Raw genomic sequence first — 25,390 nt, 5'->3', positions numbered from 1 at the left:
CAAATGATTGTCAGTGTTAACAGATTCAAACGTATCAATGTAGTAAAGAAATTTTTGTGTTTTTAAAGTAATTTAAATGTTGTGGGATAAGCTGAGGAACTAGACCTGAAAAGTCTGGAGGAAAAAAGCTGGTGATCTTTGAAATTTGCATCATGGATTATATGTGGCCGCACTCTTCTAGCAGTGAGAGAAGGGAATTTTGTTTTAAATTTGAATTGTGTTTAAAACTTAAAAAAAATCTGAGTCTTGCTTGTGGTTTTTTGTTTTGCTTTTCTTCGTTGTGTATTTTTATTCCCAAATGTATACCATTTTTTCTTGTATGTGGTATTTAAATGATAGTGATATTTAAAATGGATTATTAAATAATAATGCTATGTTTTAGCTTCTATAATTTATCACACACATTGCACCATTGAGAACTGTCATCTGAAACAGTATTACAGTCCTCCTTGGGGTAGAGAAGAAAAACCTAACATCTGTTACATGATGTTAAGCTTAATTAAAAAATCCTAGTTTCTTATACAGTTCTATTTAAGCAATCTTTTATGTAGAAAGTACCTTTGTTAGTGATTAACTAATAGTCATTCTGATATGAGTCACACACAGATGTCAAGATTTTCTATTTTGTTAATATATTTTGTTTTCCTCATTAACATAATTGTGTCTTTTAATGTAAGATTCACATTTGTTTTGAAACACATTTTAAAATACGTAACAGATTTTTTTTAACTGGCATTTAATGTTTACTTTGAAAAACACCCATGAAAATTGTGTTTTTAAAGACTAGTTTTACAATATTTCTCTTAGAAAAAGGATTGTAATTTTAAATACATGGTTTCAGGTAGATCATTACAAGAAAGACCTCAGAGGGCTGTATAAATATGTTCATTTCTCTCCTTTCCATTTTTCTGTAACTTGATCTTTTTCCCTCCCTCACAATCCCAATTTAAGGAAATAGGTCAGAATCACTGTTTTCAGCTTTGCTTGAGAGAGGGTGTCAGTTCTTCTCTCATCCCCTCTTCTCTCCCCGGGTCCCTCGTCATGAGCCTTAACTTCTGCTGGTTTGAGCAGGGAGTGGGTTCCCTTGAATCTTTCCCCATCTCCCGTCTGTGGTGGAGGACAGCCGGGCTCCATGGTAGTGTGCAGATCACTAAGGGTAGGTCTCCTGGCTTAGATTCTTCAAAGGGAGTGTTTGGGAGTGTCCTTCCCAGGTGGTGCTAGTGTTAAAGAACCTGCCGCCAATGCCGGAGACATAAGAGTCTCGGGTTTGATCTCTGGGTCGGGAAGATCCCCTGGAGGAGTGCATGGCCACCCGCTCCAGGATTCCTGCCTGGAGAATCCCATGGACAGAGGAGCCTGGTGGGCTACAGTCCATAGTGTCGCAAAGAGTTGGATGTGACTGAAGAGACTTAGCACACATGTGTTTGGGAAGGGAACCACAAAGGGAGTGATTCATAGAGTGCCCTTAAAATTACAGGGGAAAAAATCTTCGGTTTCAATCACCTCTGTTCGTTTTCTTCGTTGATAGGCCTTGTGCACTCCTCCGGGGCCGGCTTGCTGACAGTGGGAAGGAAAACGAAAGGAGAGTTTTTGGCAAAGGGGACAGCAGCAGCCCTGATTTTCAATCATGAAACAAATTGGCAAGGGCATTCCTTCACCCCTTCCAAAATGAGGGGCGGGGGAAACACAGCCAGAACGAGGGAGTGGACTTTCCATTTGAACAGTGAGTGGCGGTTCACTTGCACCTTTTACAGAGATTTTTTTTTTTAGTCAGTTTCTGGATTCAGCTTTGAAAGCTGTCCAGTTGGGACAGAGTGGCCAGGGCGTGGTACTGTGGACCACTTCCAGATGATGGGGTAAAAAACTTCCTGCCAGCCTGGGCCCAGACATTCGCCACACCATGGGTCGCCAGGTGAACAGAAAGAAAGAAAGAGACTTTATTCTCAGCCATTTGTCTCTGTAGGAGCAGAAAGATCAGCAGGAAGGTTTTCTTTCACAAGCAGCATGCATTCAGGGTTCTCTAAAGAGAGAAGTGTTAGGGAAGTTCTTTCTGAAAACAGAATGCCTGGATTGTACAGCTAATGTGTTATTTTGTTTTCAATGGTAATGTTACTTTGTTAGCTGTGCTGAGTCGATGAAAGCTGCTCTATCGAAAACTTTTCCACTGGTGAAAATAAAATCAGCTTATCTTATTTCTTCCCCTTATAGCAGCATGGTTGCATAGACCCTGTAAAAAGCAAATGTCACTCTGTGTTTTTGCTCCTGTGTGACTGAATACTTGGAGGGAAAGTTGATTTTACTTGCTATGGGATTGATTTTAACTTCTTTGAATTATCTCCTGTAAGAGCTGTTTCCAGGTACTATGCTGAGCATCCTTGTTTACATGTTAAATTCATTTTATGTGTATAGTTTAAAGGAACTAAAGGTTTTCTTCTCCCACTTGAAAGACTTAATATGTAACTTGTAATAAAGCTTTAAATAACTTACTTGATAAAACATTGGATTAAGTTAGTGAACTTAAAAGAGTTATATGAGTTGAGCCTCATGAATTTGTTGATTTTCCATGATGTCTTATTTGACCTACAAACTTAGCAGTTTCATTGTGTTAAACCATTGTTAATAGTCACACTAAGACAGAATGGGCTGGGTGTGGGAGTGTGCTGCTGAAGACGGAAGGGGCACTGGTTTCCGGAAAAAGGGAGGAATGGCAGGCATACCACAAATTCGTGATGTGGATTATCCTCATCAGTGCAAATTATTACCTTTATCTGTTAAATAAATTTCGGGGAATCTATTTGGTGAGATAGAACACAATCTCAGCAGGGGGTGGGGGAGAGAATGAGAATTTATTGTAATAATTTATCTGTGAAGTGGGGCTCAAGTAAAAGTAAAAATGAGAGATGTACAAAGCAAGAACATAGGGTTATCTACATAGCAAAGATAATAAGTAAACTTCAAATGCTTCCAGGCTGTTTAGATCGTGCTCAAACATAAATTGTGATCTACAGGATCTTTATGAAAAAATGAGCCTTCCACTCTGAAGTATGTTTACCAGCCTGTCCAGGACTTCACAGTGTAACTCTTTACTCATAAATTACTTTAAGTATTCTTGTTTCTCCTTATCCCTTTATCCAGAACAGTACTGCAAATTATGGCTAGAATAGCATTGTTTAAAGGCCAAGCATGACCTACTAATTTGAAAATTGCTTATCCTGCTTTAGAAATGTGAGTTATATCTGGTTTTCACAAATACATGCCACTATCAATAATTCCTAGTGGGCTGCCATCTCTGGGGTTGCACAGAGTTGGACACGACTAAAGCGACTTTAGCAGCAGCAGCAGTAGCAGCAGTACCATCTTGAGGTTATTTTGCAGATGCCTTTTTGAAATAATTCATATTTTTAAGATGTTACCAGTATAACTTTTGACAAACATTCTTTCAAAATTTCATTTTAAGCTAAGTGTTCAATTGAATTTTGTTTTCTCAATATAGATACTTTCAGGGAGATTTGAATATTATCTTTTGCTGAAAACAGCTGCAACTTTTCTAATTTTTTCACATAATTCCTTGACTAGTTTTAGATCATTTTCTAATGGAATGCTGACTACATTTCCATAAGATCAATATGTAACTAATTAATGAGGGAAACAGCAGGGGGACAAAACTAGTTCAAAACAGGATATGAAGAAACTTTATACAGTCAAAGATTAAAAAGGAACACTGAAGTAATGTCAGTAACTTGGATATTGTAATGGCTAACATCCCACAGAATAATAAAGCTTAACTTGGGGTTAGCTTTTCAACCAGATAAAGATGCAAATTATATAACTTTATTTTTTTTTAAGAAAATAGGAACCCTAATTTTAAGAAGTATAAAATGTTTGGGTCTACTTCTAATGAATAGAAAACACAGTAACATTTTCTGTTACATAATCAAGTCACATTTTCCAAGACAGTCAGAGGGTATTTATCCGAGTTATGCTCTAGCATGACATTACCAAATCACTTGTCTCTTTTCCTTATTTTCTATAGCGAATATTTGTTTTTCTTACCAGTGATGTCATCTATTTTTCAAATTTGAATGATTCTCCCAAAAATAGGCACAAAATTGTCCAAGTGTTTTGTTACTAATTAGCTATTCATTCACATTCTATTAATGATCACAACTAGCAGGTGATAATAATTGAAACTTAATTCTTTGTTACATACCAATCCTGTGACAATTACACAGCAGACAGTTCTGACTGACTCCCGTGGGCATTGAAGTTGACGCATTAAATCAAATGGTAAGTTCAGGGCATATTGGTTATTTGATTTTAATGGGTAGTGATTTTCCGTTGAAACATCTGCTGTAATGAGCTTGACATTTGCAGTGATAACAGTATAAGTTTATCTAATGTACATTATTACGTTTGCTCCCACAATGTGGAAGGCCAGGTTTGCCATTTTATGAATTGAACCTTTTTGTACCACTTTATGAAAGACTTAGAATGACTTGGTATGTCTCAGGAGTAACAGAAAATCTACAGCTGGAAAATGTCCCTGAACAATGTTCCCATTTGCAGGCTAATTTTGGAGTTTTTGAAAGAGGTGTCAGAAGAATCTGTGCTTTGTCCCTTTTCTGAGTCATTTCTTAAAGCCTTCATACGCTCCCAACAAAGACACGGTGGGTGGGTGGTGGCTGACCTTTGTGCTTGGGCATGTTCAGGCACATTTATTAATACATTATTCTTTCTTTATGACACGTTGGCTCATCCAGTCCTAAACAGATATCACTTCTTGAGTTAATAATGTAGGTACGGTCCCCAACTTCGTTTCTGTTTTATTTACATGAAGATTGGTGAAGAGAAGCATGCACTGGACTCTGCTTATGAAGATATTTTATTAGTTTGTGTGTTGTGTTTTATTCCCGCCCCCCCAACTGACAAATGCAGCAGCGAATTGCCAAAAACCTCTATCCATTAAGACAGTGAAAGCTACTGGAATGAATGCTAGGCAGAATCATGGAGTGGACAGTTGTGCATGATACCATGAGAAAAAAAACAACCTTGGCAACTGAGAGTTCTTGGATAGAGAAGGGTATTTAGAAGTAGCAGACTACACAGATGTTAAAAGATGGTGAATGAGGGACAAAGTGGGCTCCTGTCACCGAGGGAGCCAGCAGCCTTGCTCCTGGCGGATCACTTCATGACCCATCTCCTGCTCTTTCTGTGTCCTCCTAGCTCATGTCCCAGCTGTCAGCTCTGTGCAGCCTTCAGAAGCAACCTGAGCTCATACCCTTAAATGCTCCAAAGACCTCTCCCAGTCTTCCAACAAACCCTGGTGGTTTCTCCAGCCTCGTGTCACCGTCTTGCCATTTTCGCTAATCGCAGCCACCCTCCCCTTCCCCTCCAAGCTTGTGGTGCCTTGTGACCCGATCCCTTTCTGTCCTCTATGCCACAGTGTACGCTTGGTGCCTGGTCCTTAAGTCTTTGTAACCTTGACTCTTTGCAACCCCATGAAGTGTTGCCCACCAGTCTCCGCGGCTGATGGGATTTCTAGGCAAGAATATTGGAGTCGGTTGCCATTTTCTTCTCTGAGGGATCTTTCTGACCCAGGGATCAAACCTGCGTCTCATATGTCTCCTGCATTGGCAGGTGGTTCTTCACCACTGTTTTGACCTGGGAAGGAAGCCCTCAGTGTATTCTTGCCTCTGCATGAGTCCCCCTACCCACCCATTATTGGATTCAGGCTTATGGGTAGGCAGTCAACTCTTGCTTCCCCATAAGCTTGAATCCAGTAATGGTCAGTAACAACAGATAAATACAGTGATCAATAGATACAGATAACAATTCCCTATTCATGCAACAGATGTTACTGAGCACCTGTTTTGTGTCAGGCACTGTTTTAGGTACTGAGATATTCAGCTCTAATGGAGAAGGAAATGGCAACCCAGTCCAGTAATCTTGCCTGGGAAATCCCACGGCCAGATGAGCCGGCAAGCTACAGTCCACGAGGTCACCAAGAGTCAGACACGACTTAGCGACCAAGTAACCAAGAACAAATTCAGCTATAAACCAATGGCAAACTGTTATCCTTGGTCCCTTGGAGCATGCTTTTAAAGGAGGAAGGTTGAAAATAAACAAGGTCATTCTGTAAAATACAATCAATGTTTCAGATGGTAACACAGACTATAGATTTAAACATGCTGGGGGCCAGGAATTAGAGGGTTCAGTTGTAAACAAGGCATCTGAGTGGGCATCTGGGAGAGGTGAGGAGACGAGGCCCATGACGGCAAGGGAGGACAGTGTCAGGTGAAGGGAACAGCACAGCAAAGGGCGTTCGTGTACCGTGAGTAAGGAGAGCGCAGAGGGGCTCTGGGAAGGGAGAGCGCAGGCGGCGGGGGGCCTGCTGACATGACCTCACTCAGTGTTGAGAAGGAGAAATCCGACTGCTCCATGGAGAATACAGGCACAAGGGAGAAAAACGGTATCCATCTGGGAGTTTAAGTACAGATCCCTGAGACTGGATGAGATCAGCTTGGGTGTTTGAATTCAGAATACCCCAACTCCGCCCAAAATACTCCTTATCTAACACCTTGTGAGAGAATTATACACACAGCAGGGTAAGATGTTAAACTCTGCTCTGGATTTATCATGCTTTGATTCAAGGAAGCTGAGTAGATATCCCGTTTTGTCTCTTTTCCTTTCTTTTTTTTTCCCCTTTGGTTGCCTTAGAGAGTCTTACACCCTGAGCAGGTGATTTATAGCAATGGTTCTCAAAAGTGAGAGGTCTGCCTTTGTTTTACCAAGAGAGTGGAGGGGTGAGAGATGAGGGGAGGGAATGAGTGGGCTTGTGTTCAGGTGGCTCTGTCTTGCATTTTGTGTACCCACTGGAATATGTACTGTTTGAAATACTCTGTGATGATCTTTGAAAGTGAGAGTGAAAGTTGCTCAGTCGTGTCTGACTCTTTGTGACCCTGTGGACTATACAGTTTCTGGAATTCCCCAGGGAAGAATACTGGAGTGGTCAGCCTTTCCCTTCTCCAGGGGATCTTCCCAACCCAGGGATTGAACCCAGGTCTTCTATGTTGCAGGTGGGTTCTTTACCAGCTGAGCCACCAGGGAAGCCCATAATAATCTTTAAAGTTGTCTTAAAACTAGTTATAGAAATATCCAACCAAAAATGACTACTTGCTTCTTTGGAAGTTGGTCTGCTTAGATTTTGTGTCTTGATTCAGTTTTGAAGTATTTTATTTTCTAAAATAGATCATCCATTTGGCTCAGAGTATTAATTTTGTGTGAAAGGAATTGCATATAATAGTTGTTTGTTGCTTCTGTCTTCTTTGTATCTGTTGCTGGACCTTATTTCAATTTTATATATTTTCATTTTCTTTTTCTTGATGATAGTAGCCAAAAGTTTATTTAGGATAGATTATTCCCTGCTAGAGATTTTTTTAATTTATATGCTGTTTCTGCTATTTTTATTCATTTCTAACTCAGTTAATTCTGATTCTCTCTTAGGATTTCTTTCTTCCACTTTTTTTTTTTTTTTATAAAGTGTTGTATCGTTGCATATATTTAATCATAGTTCTGTGTTCTTTTAGAGCACCTTGGTATGAATACATGATTTTTATTTCTTATTTTTATTAATACTTTTTTTTTTTTTTTTTAAGCTTTGACACTTCCCTGGTACTTCAGGTGGTAAAGAATCTGCCTGCAAAGCGGGAGACCCAGGTTCAATCCCTGGATCAGGAAGATCCCCTGGAGAAGGGAATGGCAACTCACTCCAGTGTTTTTGCCTGCAGTATCCCATGGACCAAGGCTACAGTCTATGGGTTTGCAAAGAGTTGGAAACCATGGAACGGCTAACACTTTAACTTTTCACTTTGAAGCTTTTTTTTTTTTTTTCCCCCTGAGTATTGCTTTACCTGCATATCATGAGTTGTGATATGTAGTGTTTCCTTATCAATACTTTGAGTATATTCTGTGATTTCACTCTGGATTTTCTATTAGATGCAAGATCTAATTAAAAGAATAATTTGAAAGTAACAGCCTGTAGGTTATTTTTGTATATTAATTTCTGGGTGCATTGCATTGTGACCAGAGAATTTTGTGATAGTATTTCCATCTTTGAAATTAGTTTATTTTTTAAAAAATTATGACCTAATATGTGTTTTCTTTCATAAGAACTTGGGAAAGGAGGTTTTTCCTTTTATTTTGAAATGTGCTTCCTTTGCTGTCCACCTGTGTCTCCTGTTCCACCTCATATTTAAAGAAAGAATACCATTTTACATTGTTGGACAAAATATATTAAACTCTTCCTTTTTCTGTCATATCCATGATCATCTTACTATTAATTCTGTCATTAAATAATCTTCATTTCTTACCACTAGTAACAATTGCCATTGTTTCCCCAATAATCTCTTAGGTAGAAGATTTTTCTCTACCATTTTCTTCAGGGAAATTTCACAGGGTCCACATATAAAGCTATGACAAACCTAGACAGCATATTAAAAAGCAGAGACATTACTTTGCTGACAAAGGCGTTTAGTCCAAGGTATGGTGTTTCCAGGAGTCATGTACAGATGTGAGAGTTGGACCGTAAAGAAGGCTGAGTGCTGAATAATTAATGCTTTCAAACTGTGGTGCTAGAGAAGACTCTTGAGAGTCACTTAGACAAAAGGAGATTAAATCAGTCAATCCTAGAGGAAATCACCCTGAGTATTCACTGGTAGGATTGTTATTGAAGCTGAAGCTCCAGTACTTTGGCTACTTGATATGAAGAGCTGACTCATTGGAAAAGACCTTGATACTGGGAAAGACTGAGGGCAGGAGGAGAAGTGGGCGACAGAGAATGAGGTAGTTGGATGGCATCACCGACTCAATGGACATGATTTTGAGCAAACTCTGGGAAATGTTCAAGACTGGGAAGCCTGGTGTGATGCAGTCCATTGGGTCACAAAGAATCAGACACAATTTAGTGATTAAAGAACAACAACAACAGCAATATATATATATATATATATATATATAACACAATGTGTTACCTTTGTACTGAAGGCCAGTTTCTGTAAAAAGTTCTTGGATCACGCTTTCCTCTAGGAGATTTTTGATGCTGTGTGTTGATGTGGAGAAGTAACAGATCAATCTGCCGTATTTCCTCCTATAAGTGACTCGATCATTCTGCTTGCCTGCCGGAGAGATACTCCTTCGGCTCTGAAAGCAGTCAATTTATTAGAACATTATTTTTGTTGAGGAGTCTAAGTCATTTTCCTTGGTTTGCAAGGTGTCTTTTCAACACGCAGGTTCAAGTCTTCTTTCATTTCTTTTCTTCCTAAAAAATGTAAACATGTTTTGCTTCTTTCAGTTATCACCTGTGTGTTTATTAATTTTTGCCTGTCTTCTCCGTTGTGCTTCCCTGGTGGCTCAGAAGATAAAGAATTCGCCTGCTATGTGGGAGATCTGGTCTTCTCTGTTTGTCCAGACCAAACCAGGCACAGGGAGGCCACCTTTGCTTTTAGCCGCATTCCTTGTTTTGACTCCAGTGTTTTCCATACTCTCTCAGAATACCTGTGGCCCCCTCTGCACAGCTCCTTCTTGACGCCTACTGCTTTGTGGTCTTTACGTTCATTTTGGAGGCTGGAGATGCAGCTGTCCCTGAGTTTCACAAACAAAATGAGAACAAATAGTTTGTGTTTTACTTTCTCCTTCCTCCTGGGTTGTTTTAGAATGTTTGTTGGAGAGGGAAAATGCTGTTTTTATACCCTCTTCTCCACAGAAGTTCCCTTAGATAATTTTCAGCGTCACATTTGTCATGCTGCCTCCTGGTAAGCATGTTTATATTGCCATGTGAAGAAATGTAGTTTGCCTAAACAGAAAATTATATTGTCTCTTTCATTTATTTTTAGTCTATGCAATGAATTAGTTCCCTTTTTTTTTAAAGATTATCACGAGGAAAATCCCAGCTAAACAGAACATCTGAAGAATAAGTAAGGACCACTTGGAGCAGGCAGGAGAAAGGCATTTACCTCATTACTTAATGTAGTCAGAGTCTAGGTTCATTTAATGAAGGAAGAAAAGCAGGTCTGAATATTGGTTTCTCTCAACACCAAGGGAAAAAAAATCTTCATAAAGTTAAAAGATCCATTTGATGCTGTTTTACTTTTAATAACAGAATATATATATATATGTAGGTATTCTTTTTGATTACTATAATTATTACCATCTGATAATAAATTTTGAAAAAATGAAATCAACGTTATGAAGCTTTAGTCACATAAAAAAAGCCTCCGTGAATCAGATGTTAGGAAACTGTGTGCTCAGTCATGGCTGACTCTGTGACCCCATGGCCTGTAGCCCACCTGGCTCCTCTGCCCATGGAATTTTCCAGGCAAAAATACAGGACTATTTCCTTCTCTAGGGAATCTTCCCGACCCAGGGATTGAACCTACATCTCTTGTGTCTGGAAACCATTTATATGCTCTTCACATTTTATTACATAACATTCTGGGGTCTTGATTGTATTGATGTATTGATGCAGTTAAGCATTGAATATAACTTTTAAAATAATGTGATTCACACTGAATCACTTTCTGTTTTATTTTCCTCAAATCTGAGAAAAATTTTACTTGTCAACTGCAGAGTTTATTCTTTGCCTTAATAAATGTTAAGGGGCAGAGTTCACCAGCATGGAGGGTCAGTGATAAGATCCACATAGTAGTAGAAAGTCAGGAGCTTTTCTCGACCTCCTTAACAGCAACAGGAAGATACCATGGATAGAAATCTTTCGATTTTTCACTGTGGTAGAGCTTGTCTCTTTAATCAAAAGTTAAATTCCCAGAAGCAAGGCCCATGTATGTTTACTTGTCTTTTGCTTATTCACTTTCATCTACATCAGAAAACCCAGTACTGCCATACGCACACAGACAGTGTATTAGCTAGAGCTCTTTAAACTGCAAGAAGTAGAAATCCAACTCAAACTGGCTTAGGCAAAAAGAGTTTATTGGAACAAATGTTTCAGAATTACTGATGTTGACTTTGGCCTCAGACATGGTTTAGATCCTTCATCTGTCCTTTAATCTTTCAAGTTTGCTGCTTTTCCTTGACTTTTTGAGCAGTTACTAAATGAAGATCATGCCCTGAATTATTCAACGACATTGAGGGCAAGAGGAGAACAGGGTGACAGAGGATGAGAGGGTTGGATGACACTGTCAACTCAATGGACATGAGTTTGAGCAAAGAAGAATAACATCACAGAAATTACTTCTGGATGCTTCCTGGCAGGACAGTTACTACAGTGATGGAATTACACAGTGGGCTGAGATAGAAAGTGAAAGTGCTGGTCGTTCTGTTGTGTCCAACTCTTTGCAACTCCATAGACTGTAGCCCATCAGGTTCCTCTGTCCACGGAGTTCTCCAGGCAAGAATCCTGCAGTGAGTTGCCATTTCCTTCTACAAGGAATCTTCCCAACCCAAGGATCGAACGCAGGTCTCCTGCACTGCAGGAGGATTCTTCACCACCTGAGCCACCCGGGAAGCCCAGATTGAGGAAACACATGGATTAAATGAAGGCTCAGCACTCAAATCCAGATACTTTGTTATCTTTCCACTGCAAACAAACATTAGATCAAATAAATAGAGAAACCACTGACTTCTGTTCAAATGTCACAGGACCATGTATAATATAGGATGTCCAGTTAGTTACCCAGAAAAATGAGACGCAGATATTTTCGATTAAACTTTAAACATATAAATCATTTAAGTGTATTTATTATGACAACAGTAACATTGTAGTCTAATTTTGTGTTCCTCAAGTTATCGGCTTTATTTCTTGCATATAGAATTTAAACTGAATTGGAGTGTTCTCTGTAAGTTAATTTTATGAAAGTAAAATGTATTTCTTTTGAAAAAGCAAAATGAATATGTTTCACTGAGACTTGATGAGATAAGGTTTTTGGATATATCACAAATGCCGTTTCCACTGAGAAGCCCTTTATCTACAATGGCACTATGATGACTTATTTTGAGTTTCCCAAATGATACCTCTGAAAAGAGAAAGAGAAAGTCAAACGCTGTACACATTGCAATATATAGACTCTCTTGGGCTGGTGACTAAACAAGTTGTTAAAATTCCACTGAGTACACAGTTAACCTTAAAAATGTTTCAGCTGGTGGTTACTCCATGATAAGGGTAATTTAGAGGGACATATATTTCTGTATCTAAGCTCATGTATCTATTTTTGCCCAGGACTTTTCTAAGAGGAAGGAAGTCTCTATCTCACTTTGAAGTAACAGAATATTTTTGATTTGCACCTACTCATAAAACCACCTAATCTTTTCTAGTTCTACAATGAGAAACAAAAAAGGTTCATGAGCAAGCATATTATCATCATTATACTTTGAGGGATTATTCCACAAATGCTTAAGTATTTTTTAATAAAATGGAATAAAAGGACATTTAAGCATCATTTCAAGTCACTACAATATATCCAGGGAAAGCTCTAAATCAAAAACATACGTGGACTTCAGTGTTCATAGCAACACTATTTGCAATAGACAAGACACGAAAGCAACCTAGATGTTCATCGTCAGATGAACAGATAAAAGATATGGGAGTATACACATGGCCATAAAAAAGAATGAATGAATGCTATTTGTGGCACATGTATGTGGAATATAAACAAAAGTTACAAATGAACTTGTTAGCAAAAGAGACTCACAAACATAGAAAACAAATTTAGGGTTATCAAAGGGAAAGATAGGGAGGTGTGAATTTTGGATTAACATATACAGACTGCTGCTGCTGCTGCCGGTAAGTCGCTTCAGTCGTATCCGACTCTGTGTGACCCCATAGATGGCAGCCCACCAGGCTCCCCAGTCCCTGGGATTCTCCAGGCAAGAACACTGGTGTGGGTTGCCGTTTCTTTCTCCAATGCATGAAAGTGAAAAGGGAAAGTGAAGTCGCTCAGTCAGGTCCGACTCTTCGTGACCCCATGGACTGCAGCCCACCAGGTTCCTCCGTCCATGGGATTTTTCAGGCAAGAGTACTGGAATGGGGTGCCATTGCCTTCTTCCAACGTATACAGACTACTATACATAAAATAGATAAATAACAAGGACCTACTATAAAGCACAGAGAATTATATTCAATATCTTGTAATAATCTATAATGGAAAACAATCTGAAATATATATATATATATATATTTATATAACTGAATCACTTTGCTGTACGCCTCGTGATGGTGGTGTAGTCGCTAAGTCATGTCCAACTCTTGCAACCCCATGGACTGCAGCCTGCCAGGCTTTTCTGCCCATGGGATTTTCCAAGCAAGAATACTGAAGTGGGTTGCTATTTCCTTCTCCACACTGTACACCTCAAATATTATAAATTAACAATATTTCAATAAAATGATAAAACATTTTTTAAAGTTTTGTTGGATCATAGAAAAAGCAAGAGAGTTCCAGAAAAACATCTATTTCTGCTTTATTGATTATGCCAAAGCCTTTGACTGTGTAGATCACAACAAGTTGTGGAAAATTCTTCAAGAGATGGGAATACCAGACTACCTTACGTGCCTCCAGAGAAATCTGTATGCAGGTCAAGAAGCAACAGTTAGAACCAGACATGGAACAATAGACTGGTTCCAAACTGGGAAAGGAATACATCAAGGCTGTATATTGTCATCCTGCATGTTTAACTTATATGCAGAGTACATCATGCAAAATTCCAGGCTGAATGAAGCACAAGCTGGAACCAAGATTGCCGGGAGAAATATCAATAACCTCAGATATGCAAATGACACCGCCCTTATGGCAGAAAGTGAAGAGGAACTAAAGAGCCTCTTGATGAAAGTGAAAGAGGAGAGTGAAAAAGCTGGCTTAAAACTCAACATTCAAAAAATGAAGATCATGACATTCGGTCCCAACACTTCATCACAAGTAGGTGGGGAAACCATGAGAGACTTTATCTTCTTGGGCCCCCAAATCACTGCAGATGTTGAGTGCAGCCCTGAGCAACTGAGCACACACACAAACATAAAATACCTTTCAATACTATATTAGTAAAGACAAAAAATTAAAAAAATTCCAAGTAAGCTTTGTTTTATATCTCTAGATATGTATTAGTATCAAAATTACAGTATACTCATATCTGAAAAATATATATGGCTTAGTGAGCAACTTATATTTTTAAATCTGAGGTACCAGTATATTAAACTTTTCTAATAGGATGCCTTTAAAAGTGTTTTTAAAGGATATTTTTCTAACTAGTGGTAAAGCTGTTCAGAAAAGAAAATATGACTGGTATGCAGTTTCCGGTATTACAAAACAATTTAAGTAACAAGATGAATTTATTAGATAAAAGCTTGCTTCCTTATTTTTACCACAGCGCCATCTTGAATACCTCTTGCTAATCTTAGAAATACAGAAATATTGTCTAGATTCTACATTATGATATTTCCAGGTTAGTGGGCTGGAAGTTAATAGAATCATGTAGGAATAAAAAAGAGTGTGCCTTAAAGTTCATCTTTATTGTCTTGTTGATAGATTCATATTTATAGATTTAATATAAATCCTGGAATATTTTTCTTCTAAGAATCTGCTGGTCCTACCAAACATCAGCAGGTTGCCTAGTTTACCTTAAGTAGTAGTGAATGGTCCTTCCAGAACAACCTCCTCGAGGCTGGAATCAACTTGAGTGAAAGAAGGATGATGTGAAATGTACAATCGGAGCCTCAGTCACATCGGCGGAGCTTTTACTCTTAATGTGTTTAAGATTCTGGATCAAACGCAGAGTCCGAGACAGCTCAGCAGTAAGTCTGGGTCAGATATGAGCCTGACCCTTGAGGCCCAGCATGATGTTGCTTTGTGTAAGCCACTTCGAAAGCGTATTCTTAAGTAAAAAATATCTTTACCCGTAGTAGAACTACAGAGCAGGTTTTCCTCAGAATTCTTCTGTTGTGTCAGTGAGGGACTGGTCTAAAGTGTATAACAAAGTATTGCCAGGAGTTTAGAGTGTGAGGTCAGTGTAGCATTATGTGTTTGACTAAACTGCAGACTTAATGATAGTGACTGTATCTTCCCCGTCACGTGACTGCAAGTACCGGACTTGCTGAATTCTGTGCTGTACTGGCATCGACAGTTTGCCCGGTCTGCTCGTATAGGTGGTAGAGGTTATAGTGCAGTGTGTGGCTATACATGATCCTGCTCGAAAACAACTATGTGGTAGAACTTACGCTGGTATGTGATCTTGTTAGGACAGTACCAGATCTCCACTAGACCAGACCTGAGAGAGATTAAGACGTGAAGTCAGCTATAGCAAAGTCATTAAAGGCAAGAAAGTCGGAGCAGAGGAATTGCTATGCCTGCTTGTGAAAGGTTATAGTTTTCAGAGATAGGATGGTTACCAGAGATGAACAAAAATGGAAAGAACCCCAAACTGCTGAAATTAGAAGGACCTTCTTCGAGCTTCTGGAAAGGCTGTGTATGGTCTCATTGCACGGTAAGGCACGCTGGCCTGAGCTGATGTTGTTATCCATGAAAGTCAGGAATAACTAGACAGAGAAGACGCTGAGGCCCCTGAAAGTACAAACAGCAGATGCAAGACTGTCTTCATGGCAATAGATGTTCGGCTAATACTAGGTTTCTCCTACTGGATCTGGAATGAAAAGAGATCATAGACTAAAAATTTTTTTTTATTATTCCATAGCACCCGAAACAAAATATCATGAAATAGCAGCATTAAAAAAAGTGAGAGGTGTTAAAATGCATAGAACAATATCATAAAGATACACAGAATACCTAAAATCCATACTCCTCTCCAAGTGGATGATTTCAATTCTAGAATCATCATTCTATAAATGTTATTGACTAAATATCAATATTTATTCCCAGGGGAAAGATAACGTCTTAGCTGTATAAAAACAATGCCCTAATGTAGGTTAGCGTTAACTGAAGATTTTTTATGGGTATGTACGGAAGTCGAAACCTTGCTGTATGACATATTCCCCAGTAGGATGCTGGGAGGGCTGTGTGAACAGAGCTTGATGTTGGTACTGTGCTGCAGCCTGGCTGTCATATTTACATAGTAAGAAAATTATCTTCCCGTATGAACTTAGGTTGCAGATTAAATCTACTTGAAATAGCTATTTAAAGTATCTTAGTTCCACATTTATAAAACAGTTTTTACATGAGTTAGCAGTGAGGTTTTACCAAAACATCCTTGGCATTCTAACTTTTTTTTTTTAAGGGAATGAATAAATCCAAAATTTAGAGTTAAGAGCAGATACTCATAGTGTTACCAAATATTTAAATTAAATAATGTATACTGTCTGAGTCCTCAGAAGTTTCTTGTTTAACATCTATATGTTATAGAATTTTGTACATCATACTACACTCTTACACATCTCTCTCATCAAAACAGCATTAAAGTTTCACTCAGAAGAATTATTTCGTACATAGTGGGATAATGGTTAAGATGATAGTTAATATACCCTTGCAGGCTAATTATGCATTTGACATAAAGATCAGAACATTTAGAAGGACAAACAAATGAGATTTAAGAAATTTAGGTACAGGTAGATTTTTGCCATTTTTTACTCTTTGAAGTGACAGATTTAATTTTTAAAAAAGCAATTATGAAAGCAAAGAGTAATTAATAAGATTTCTACAGGTTTTATAGGAGCTCATGAAATTAAAGAAGTCTCTAGGATGTATGGGAAACACACATTTGTGTGATTAGGCATGCTTCATATTTTCCAGCTTTTGAATTAACCCAATATTGTTAGGTTAATGATAGGATTGCTTTTCTTGCAAAGCATTAATAACTCTTAATCACAAAGCTAAGAAAAATGAATAAAAACCATCACACCTTGGTCCTATGTTGTATTAGAATGCCATACAGCTAAGTTATCCTTAAAAAAAGAGAGAGGTGGGGATAGGAAAGAAAAATACTTGCACCCACCCCTTGATTACCTAAAACTGCCAGTTTATTTTTGGAGTGAAGGAGCTGGCACAATCAATATTTCCTTGGAGCACTGGTATTTCTTTCCAGTAGAGGCTCAGCCATGTAGATTCCCGGCTTGTGTGTAAAGCTGCTAACTCAGGCAGCATCCTGCACAAATCTCCATCTCACAGCCAAACGCTGACTGCACATCACTCCTGAAACTGGCTCAGAGCGGGAACCGTGGGGGGAACCCACTGTGGAAAAGCATCATCAGGCCAAGAACCTGGGTCCCCAGCATGCCATCCCATTTGATTCTTTCACCAGAACTTTGTCAACAAAAGTCAGCACAAGAAATGACGGTGATTCTCTCCTTGTCGTTATCCCGGGTCATGCTACGCCCCTGTAACTTGTCATAAGCAAACTTTGGCAGGGATGTGGCTTTTGTGGTAAATGAGAGGCACTCATGAGATGGGAGAAATGTAAGACAAAAGCAGGCCGAATTTCAGTGCAGAGAAACACTGTTACAAAATCAGCCATGGGCTGCTCTCCTTGCACAGAGAACTGTGCAGGAAATACATACAATTAAGTTATTAAGTTTTGTATTGGGCTTGCCTGATCGCTCAATCAGAAAAGAACCTGCTTGCAATACAGGAGACACAGGTTGAATCCCTGGGCTGGGAAGATCCCCTGGAGCGACAAATGGCAACACCTAGTATTCTTGCCTGGGAAACCCCATAGGCAGAGGAGGCTAGTGGTTTACAGTCCATAATGGGCAAAGAGTCAGATATGTCTTAATGACTAAACCACCACCCAGGTTTTGTATTGAGGAGTGAGAAAAGTTGAGAAAAATTACAAAAATGCCTTCTTATAATTAGAAGGCATTTATGTGGGTTTCCAGGTAGCGCTATTGTTAAAGAACCCTCCTGCCAATGCAAGAGACATGAAAGAGACTTGTGTTTGATCCCCGGGTTGGGAATATCCCCTGGAGGAGGGCATGGCAACCCACTCCAGGATTCTTGCCCGGAGAATCCCATGGACAGACTATACAGTCCATAGTGTCACACAGAGTCAGACATGACTGAAGTGATTTATCACACACACACACACAGGCTTATGTATGAATTCCTGCCTTACCACAAATTAGCAGTATAATATCTGATGTCATTTATCTTCTCTGAAGTTCTATCTCCTGATATGGAATGTTGCATATTCATATTTAGCTTATTCATTGTATGGGAACTTTGTGCTCAGAAACTACCTTTGGCCCGAGAGTCCAAGTTTCTAGTGACAAGCTCAGAGCAGTTAGTTAGCTATCCTTCCTACACCTTGCTGTGTGGGAAGTGAAGTCCAGGATTCACATTTCATTCTTTAACTGGGACCTCCAGCATTTTCCATCATGATAGAGCCATTACTGGGGATTCATAATTTTCACTTGTGATAGAAATTAAAAATGACATCTCACCTTGTACCGGGGTCTTGATTGCCTGAACAGCTGGAGATGGAGAGTTAGGGTGCTTGTGCCACAGCCAGCCTGAACCCCTGGAAGTTCCTGCCTGCACCCCTCTGCTACGCTCCTATCATACCAAAACCTGGCTTTATCATGGCTGCATTTCCCTGGGCCAGCTCAAAGAACATCTTTCTTGTAGAATTAAACACCCTGGGCACAGTTGATCACACAGATCTACCTGAATTCTCTGCTACAGAGAGAATAGGATATAAAATAATATTCTTGTGCCATTGACTCTGTCTCCTCCACTCTGGACTGAATGTTTTACAGGGGCTTGTCTGTCACATTCAACTGCTGTGTCCTTACCACCGAAAGGAAGTTTGGAGTGGAATGACCCAGACTCAGTCCTTGTTGGAGGACAGAACGAATGCATCTACCAAGTCAAGGATCAGTCTTAAATAATCACTTTTCCTCCCAGGCACACTTACCACTGACTCATTATTCTATGCTCTTCCTGGCAATCCACTTGTGAAGCAATGGCACAAAAAATATTTAAAATGTCATTTCAGAGCTTTCATGCAAAACGTTCTATTGTTTAATTTTTAAGTCTGCAGTTCATGCTGGGGCTTTGAGGTAAACACTTTGGCTCATAAACTTAGTGACTGTGTGAAGACAGAAATGCACATGTGTGCACACAGATGCTCCCCTGTGTGTGTATGTGTGTGTGTGTGTATTAGAGATCATTAGTTTTATTTTCTTATTACCTGTGTGAATAGGAGAAAATACAGTCGTGTCTCAAATTCTCTGTATGAATCACCATAACTGCTGCAAAAGCTTTCTCACAATAAAGGTAGAGGATTTGTGTTTATAAACTGAGCTCAAGAAATATCACTAAGGAAGCAAATAAATCTTTCATTCAGAGCAGTAATCTTTAGCATAAAAAAAAATGATCACAACCTTCAAGTAAACACTGTGTTGGAGAAATAAGTGTATTAGAAAATTTTTGTTTATTTTTCTTAGCTCAGGATTCCTGGATTTTCAATTCTTTGTCTTTATGCAACAATAATTTTTAATGGGTTTTGTTTCACTCACACCATCCGTTTAAAACTCTTTTTATACATATTTTATAACATGTACTTCCCTTTCCTCAGTGGATTAGCTGTGTCTGATTCTGCAGCCCCATGGAGTTTAGCCCACCAGGCTCCTCTGTCTGTGGAATTCCCAGGCAAGAATACTGTAGCGGGTTGCCTCCTCCTTCTCCTGCGGATCTTCCTGACCCAGGGATCAAACCTGGGTCTCTTGTGACTCCTGCACTGGCAGGTGACTTCTTTACCACTCTGCTACATGGGCCAACGTAGTAACACCTTTGTGTAACTTATCGGTAAAAGGACAGGCAGGGCTATCCTGGGGCTGCATGCCCAAATGGACTTGTTAGTTGTTTTCTCAATTCTGGACACAGAGTAAAAGGCAAGTATATCATTTAGAAAATCATGACTTCTGCCTGGGTCAGTTAGATGCCCTGGAGAGGGCACACCAACCCACTGAATATTGCCTGGAGAATCCCATGGACAGAGGAGCTTAGTGGGCTGCAGTCCATATTGTAACAAAGAGTTGGACACAAGTGAAGCAACTTAGCATGCACACAGGACTTCTGCTTGGGGGGAAATGATTAAATATAATAGTACTATAGTTGTATATTCTATATTTATCTGAGGATAATTTCATCTAGTGGGCTTCCCTGGTGGCTCAGTGGTAAGGAATACACCAGCCAGTGCTGGAGATGTGGGTCTGATCCCTGGGTTGGCAAGATCCCCTGGAGAAGGAAACGGTAAACTACTCCAGTATTCTTGCCTGGAAAATCCCATGGACAGAGGACCCTGGTGGGCTACAGTCCATGGGGTCCCGAAAGGGTCGGAAACCACTTAGTGACTAAACAATAAATTTCATCTAGTATGTGTCTGCTAAATAGCAAAGTTATCCCATTAAAATCATTTAGCTTGAGTTGAAAACTATAAAATTATTGTGTAGAATTTTAAAAGTGAAAGAGACTCACTAGAGGAATTAACAGAGTAAGAGAACCCCCTTCTCAAAACACTAGTGAAGTTTCTAAGGTTTGCACATTGTGGCAGGAGCAGAGACTATGTCACATTCGGTGAAAATATTCATTTAATGTAACATTTGCAGATTGAGAAACAAGCCTGTAGAGTTTAAAAAACAAGACAAAACTAATGTTTCATTTATGTAATTCAGGCAAATATTTAATGCTTGACAGTCTCTGGGAAATACTTCCTAGTATTTGTATGTACAATGCATCCTTGCAGGCACATTTTTAAAATAAAAATGTGACTGATGGATCAAAGTAGTAATTTATGGAAATTGCTTTCCCCCCACATTTCTATGGAACATTTCATTCTTACTAGGACACAGGGAACTATCTCTTTCTTACTTATTTTTATCTATATCAAAATTTAAGATAAACTTTTGAGAAAGTTTTGAAGCTTATTTTTTTAGTGAGAGAAAATTTAGTAAAATTCATATTTATTTTTAAAAGATTAAAAATAATGTCCTCTGTTCTAAAAATGATACATTTTCACACAAAAAAATCTATGGAAGAAAGCATTTAATAAGCTTTCCTCCCTCCTCACCAGGTCTGTGTGAAGCTCAGTAATGAGCAGAGAAGGCTGTTCCCTGGACTTAGTTCTGTGAAGACGAGAAAGTGAGGCAAGAACCTCCTGAAAAAGTGCAGAGTAGAGTTATTTAAACAGTGTGTGTGTCATATTTGATGTTTGGGATAAGTTACATTGGACAGCTGTTCTCCGTGGGATAAAGAGCTTATCAAAGCGAGCTGTGAAAGGTTGTTGCAATTAACTCGATAAGCCATTAATGGTATTATCAGTTTGATGATTGCTAACAAGCAGTAGAAATTTTTTGTGGGCTGCTGTTTATGCCTACCTTTTTATTAGTGGAATTACTGGCTAATATGAAAGTAGTTAAATGGTTTTCATTTTGCCTTAATAAAATACAGGACATAGATGAGATGCAGATAACTGATGTCTTTCTATAACCTCAGAGAGGTGGTATGAAAGTGTTTTGTCTCTGGAGGGTTAAAACATATATTGCACTGAGGGTTAAAAAATTAGTTTCTTACTCATCCCAGAAGGGAATGTGCAGGTCATGCATGCTTCCCTTGCATGTGAATTCCAAAAACGTCTCTGTGACATTTTCAGTCATTTCTCAGACCATTAACATGGTGCTGGCTGTGCTTTCTCATTACAGAAACAGGATAGGCTGAGAGAACTAGATCCCATGACAGAGGGGAAGAATACCGTATCCGGAAATATTCATAGCCTAACTATGATATATGCCTGGGTTCCTTGATAATGGTGCTGGAGACGGAGTAGTGGTAAGGAAGGGAGGCGAGGGATGTTTTATTGGAAATAAAGACCCCCCAGCTATTCAGTGTTATAATCCTGCTTCTATTTCCTACTCTACTTTCCTAACTGGGTTCTTTGTCCTCTCTGAACCCCATTGTCCTTATCTTTAAAATGAAGGAAACTCATAATTACCATGCAGCATATAACAAATATATTCTGGCCTCATTACCTTTCCCCAAATTTTCATTATTAATTATTTCTGTATGTATTTAGATTTATATTTCAGATTGTTCCCTATCCTTTTATGAGACTGTTCTCAATGTACCTGACTTTAAGGCTTTGTTAGTCTTGGCTGGTATTGATAGTCAGTCCTTAGCATCCGTGGGTGTGTGTTTATCATTTAACCTGATAACTCTAAAGTGGAGGAAAACACTGCTAATTATGGGGTAAACTCGGTTTAATTCTAAAAATTAAAATCAGTAAAAGTCTTCAAAATATAGCTGCTTTTTCAGAAAACTGGTATTCAGAATTTTTGACTGGTAAGGCGCTAAGCATGACCTGCAGCTCCAAGGAGGCCCCACGTGTGTCTTAGGTTTGTGCTGTGTTTTCAGGCAAAAAGGAAGAAGCTCTGCTAGTAGATGTAGTTCTCCTTATTCTTGTGAGTTTGAATTTGTGTTTAAATCTGAAGTCTAAGAATCTCTTGTTGAAGATAGATTTGTATATTAATTACCAGTTTAGAATATTAATAGACTCACTGTTTATTCCACTGAACTGACTTGAACAAAAGTAAAAGAGTCAGTAACAGGCATGCTTACTGGTGAACAACATGTCGTTTTTAACTAAGGCATACGTATAGAGAGATGCAGGTGGGGCGTTTACCGTGGAGGAGCTCTGAGGAAACTATTACGGTTTGTGATATTTAAGGACGGCTTATGTACAATAGGAACGTGATCAGTGGAAACATCTTTTGTTCCACAGATGGGATTTTAAGTTACCATAATTGTAATGGTTGTATAAGTGATTGCAGTTATATTACAGACAAGTTCACTTTGGAGGTAGTAGTGAATTACTTATGAAAAGAATCACTCAGAGGGGAAAATCTTAAGATAATAGGCAGCTGCCAGTAAATGTAAAAATGGAAGTTAGGTGGGGAAAATTAGGATATGGAAGATGTTGTGAAACAAAATTTTTTTTATAAAGTATTGAAAGAGAGCAGGATAACAGTAGTTACAGAGACATAGTTGTAAAGGAGGGCAATTGCCACTTATTTTTGCCTGGTATGAGGAGGTTGGGTGATGAGGATGACGGGGAAGAACAACAACAACAACAACATAAATGAGGAAATGCTTTCCACGGCAGACTTTCTCTTTCAAAATGAGTAGAGTAAGCGAGCCTAGGGAAGATCCAGAAGGACTTGAAGGCAGGTAGTCAAAGATGCAACAGTGTCACAGGGGGCAGGTGGGTGGTGGTGGGGAGACAGACAGACAGACAGACAGACAGAGTCTGTCCCACCTAGAAATGGCGGAGTAGGTGGATCCATTCACCTGTTGCTCCAACACATGTGGCTGCATCCATGGGAGTTGTCCTCACGGGAAACGTGCACGTGTGCACGCTCAGTCGTGTCCGACTCTGTGACGCCGTGGACTGTAGCCCACCAGGCTCCTCCGTCCATGGGATTCTCCAGACACGAATATTGCAGTGGGTTGCCGTTGCCTTCTCCAGGGGATCTTCCCAATCCAGGGATTGAACTTCTGTTTCTTGAGTCTCCTACCTTGGGAGGTGAATTCTTTGCTACTGGCAGAATCTAAAAAGCCCTTCCTCATGGGAACAAGGTTGCAATTCTGGTTGCTAGGGTCTCATGCTTAACTGTTTCTGCTACTCTAAGAGGCTTATGAGGGTGACTCAGGCAGGCACTGGTCTGGGGATACAGACTCATAAATACCTACTTACAACATCTCCCGTTCATTGACAGTTGAAAACAATGCTGCAACATAGATTTTATTGTCCTTATTTTATAGTAGAGAGAACTGAAGCTCAGAAGTATATTCCTCAGTGTTCACAGCTAGCAAATGATCACGACGGGATCTGAACAAGTGTGTGTAACCCCAGAGCTGCTGTTCTTGCCACTACACTACACTGCCCCTCCTGTACTTCTGTGCAAGGCAAACTGGTAATTTGAAAGTGCTTTTAATAGAGCAAAAAATCCACCAGAGAAGAGAAGGCAGTAAGCTCGGGAGCAGGTCATGAAGGACTTTTTATGCCACGGTTAGAAGTCCTAGCTTTGCAGGTAATACAGCCTGTTGATAGTGATACATGCGTGATGCTTCAGTGACATCACTCTGGCCATAGGGAAATTGATAACTCATGAGAGTAGATTGAAATGGAGAGAGTCAACGTAGGGGGGCCAGTTATGGGGTCGTTGTGAGATGATGAGCTGGACCTGGGCATTCGGTGCAGCAGAGAGAAAGGGGCAGGCTCAGGAGATGTTCAGGGTTAGACTTGACCAGAGGTGGTGATTCACAGGCGTGGCTGGAGGAAGAGGAGAGTATCAGGAAGAGGGAGATAAAGAAATGAGAAGCGAGTTGGAAAGGGAGGGTTGGAGGGGGTTGTGTTGTCCACACTTGTGTAGAGGGGTGTGTGTGTGTCTGTGTATGCTGATGGTGGGTGGGGTGTGGGGTGATGGAAAGGGGTGAGTGGGGGGCAGAGTTGACTGAGAAGAAGACAGGAGACCCAGATTCTGTCTGTCCCTGAGATTTATTTGACTTGCCTTTGGTTTAAACTTGATTGCACAGGGACCTATTTCCTTTCTAAATGAATAATGAATATATATTTTTCTCTATAACACCAGTACTCCTATATTCGGAACTTTGTGCTCCTTAGAGAAATTTCTTGTGTAGACGGATGACGTGTCATATTATAATGTTATCATTATACTTTGTTCTGAATTTTAGTCGCCCTAATAAAGCACATAAGCATTTATTCTACTATTTACCACCCAGAATGCCAAATTACACATTCTCTTAGATGACATATTAAAATGAGGGTACTCAATAAAGTGCAGATTATGGCAACCTAATTTAAAAGGAGGTTGCATTCCAGTACAACATACCAGTGGGTATCTTATACCCTATTTATCTTTGGATATTGAATTGTTTTGACAGCTGTCTGCACAAGTGAGTCCTGCAGGGTTTCTGTTTAAATTAAAGCTTCCAGACATTGTCTGGCTTGGACTGGAACAACAGGTTCACTTCAGAATTGAGCTCCTCTGCCCAGGCATGTTAATCTGCAGGTCTAACCACCTCAGAAATCTTTCTGGAATAAAAACAGCTCTCATATAAGGCTACTGTGTACAATCCAAATGTTGCATTTACTTTACACAAGCTTGTTCCTTAAATTGCCTTAAAATGCTTTATCTGCTCCTACCTTATACTGTTGGAATCATAATGGAGTGGAACTGGCTGGCTTTTCCGGGAGGCGCTGAGGGGCCTGGCCACGACCTGTCAGCAGAGCCTTTCAGGAGCTCTCAGCTTCAGAGGCAGGATGTGGGCAGCCCATGGGAAGGGCGTTCAGGGCTGAGAGGAGAGTAGAAGGATAGGGATCAGAAGAGTTTTGTAGAGGACAGTAAAGGGATTAGCCTAAGCTC

General features: G+C 39.6%; 1 protein-coding gene across 9 annotated transcripts in view; it reads left to right on the top strand.

Moving 5' to 3' along the window:
• The window catches only part of PRKN (parkin RBR E3 ubiquitin protein ligase), a 1,238,243-nt gene that overhangs the window by 263,658 nt on the left and 949,195 nt on the right, over positions 1-25,390 (top strand). The window contains exon 6 of one of the 9 annotated variants that reach the window (XR_011465438.1): positions 7,656-8,276. The exons of the other annotated variants lie outside the window; for them this stretch is intronic. The gene's annotated coding sequence lies outside the window, so the exon portion shown is untranslated. Of the gene's footprint in view, positions 1-7,655; positions 8,277-25,390 lie in introns of those variants that run through there. 9 annotated transcript variants of the gene reach the window in all.

This window comes from Bos mutus, chromosome 9, assembly GCF_027580195.1.
Source record: "Bos mutus isolate GX-2022 chromosome 9, NWIPB_WYAK_1.1, whole genome shotgun sequence".
Lineage (NCBI taxonomy): Eukaryota > Metazoa > Chordata > Mammalia > Artiodactyla > Bovidae > Bos > Bos mutus.
The sequence above is the reverse complement of the archived record's forward strand: the minus strand, read 5'-3'. Positions and strand labels throughout refer to the sequence as shown.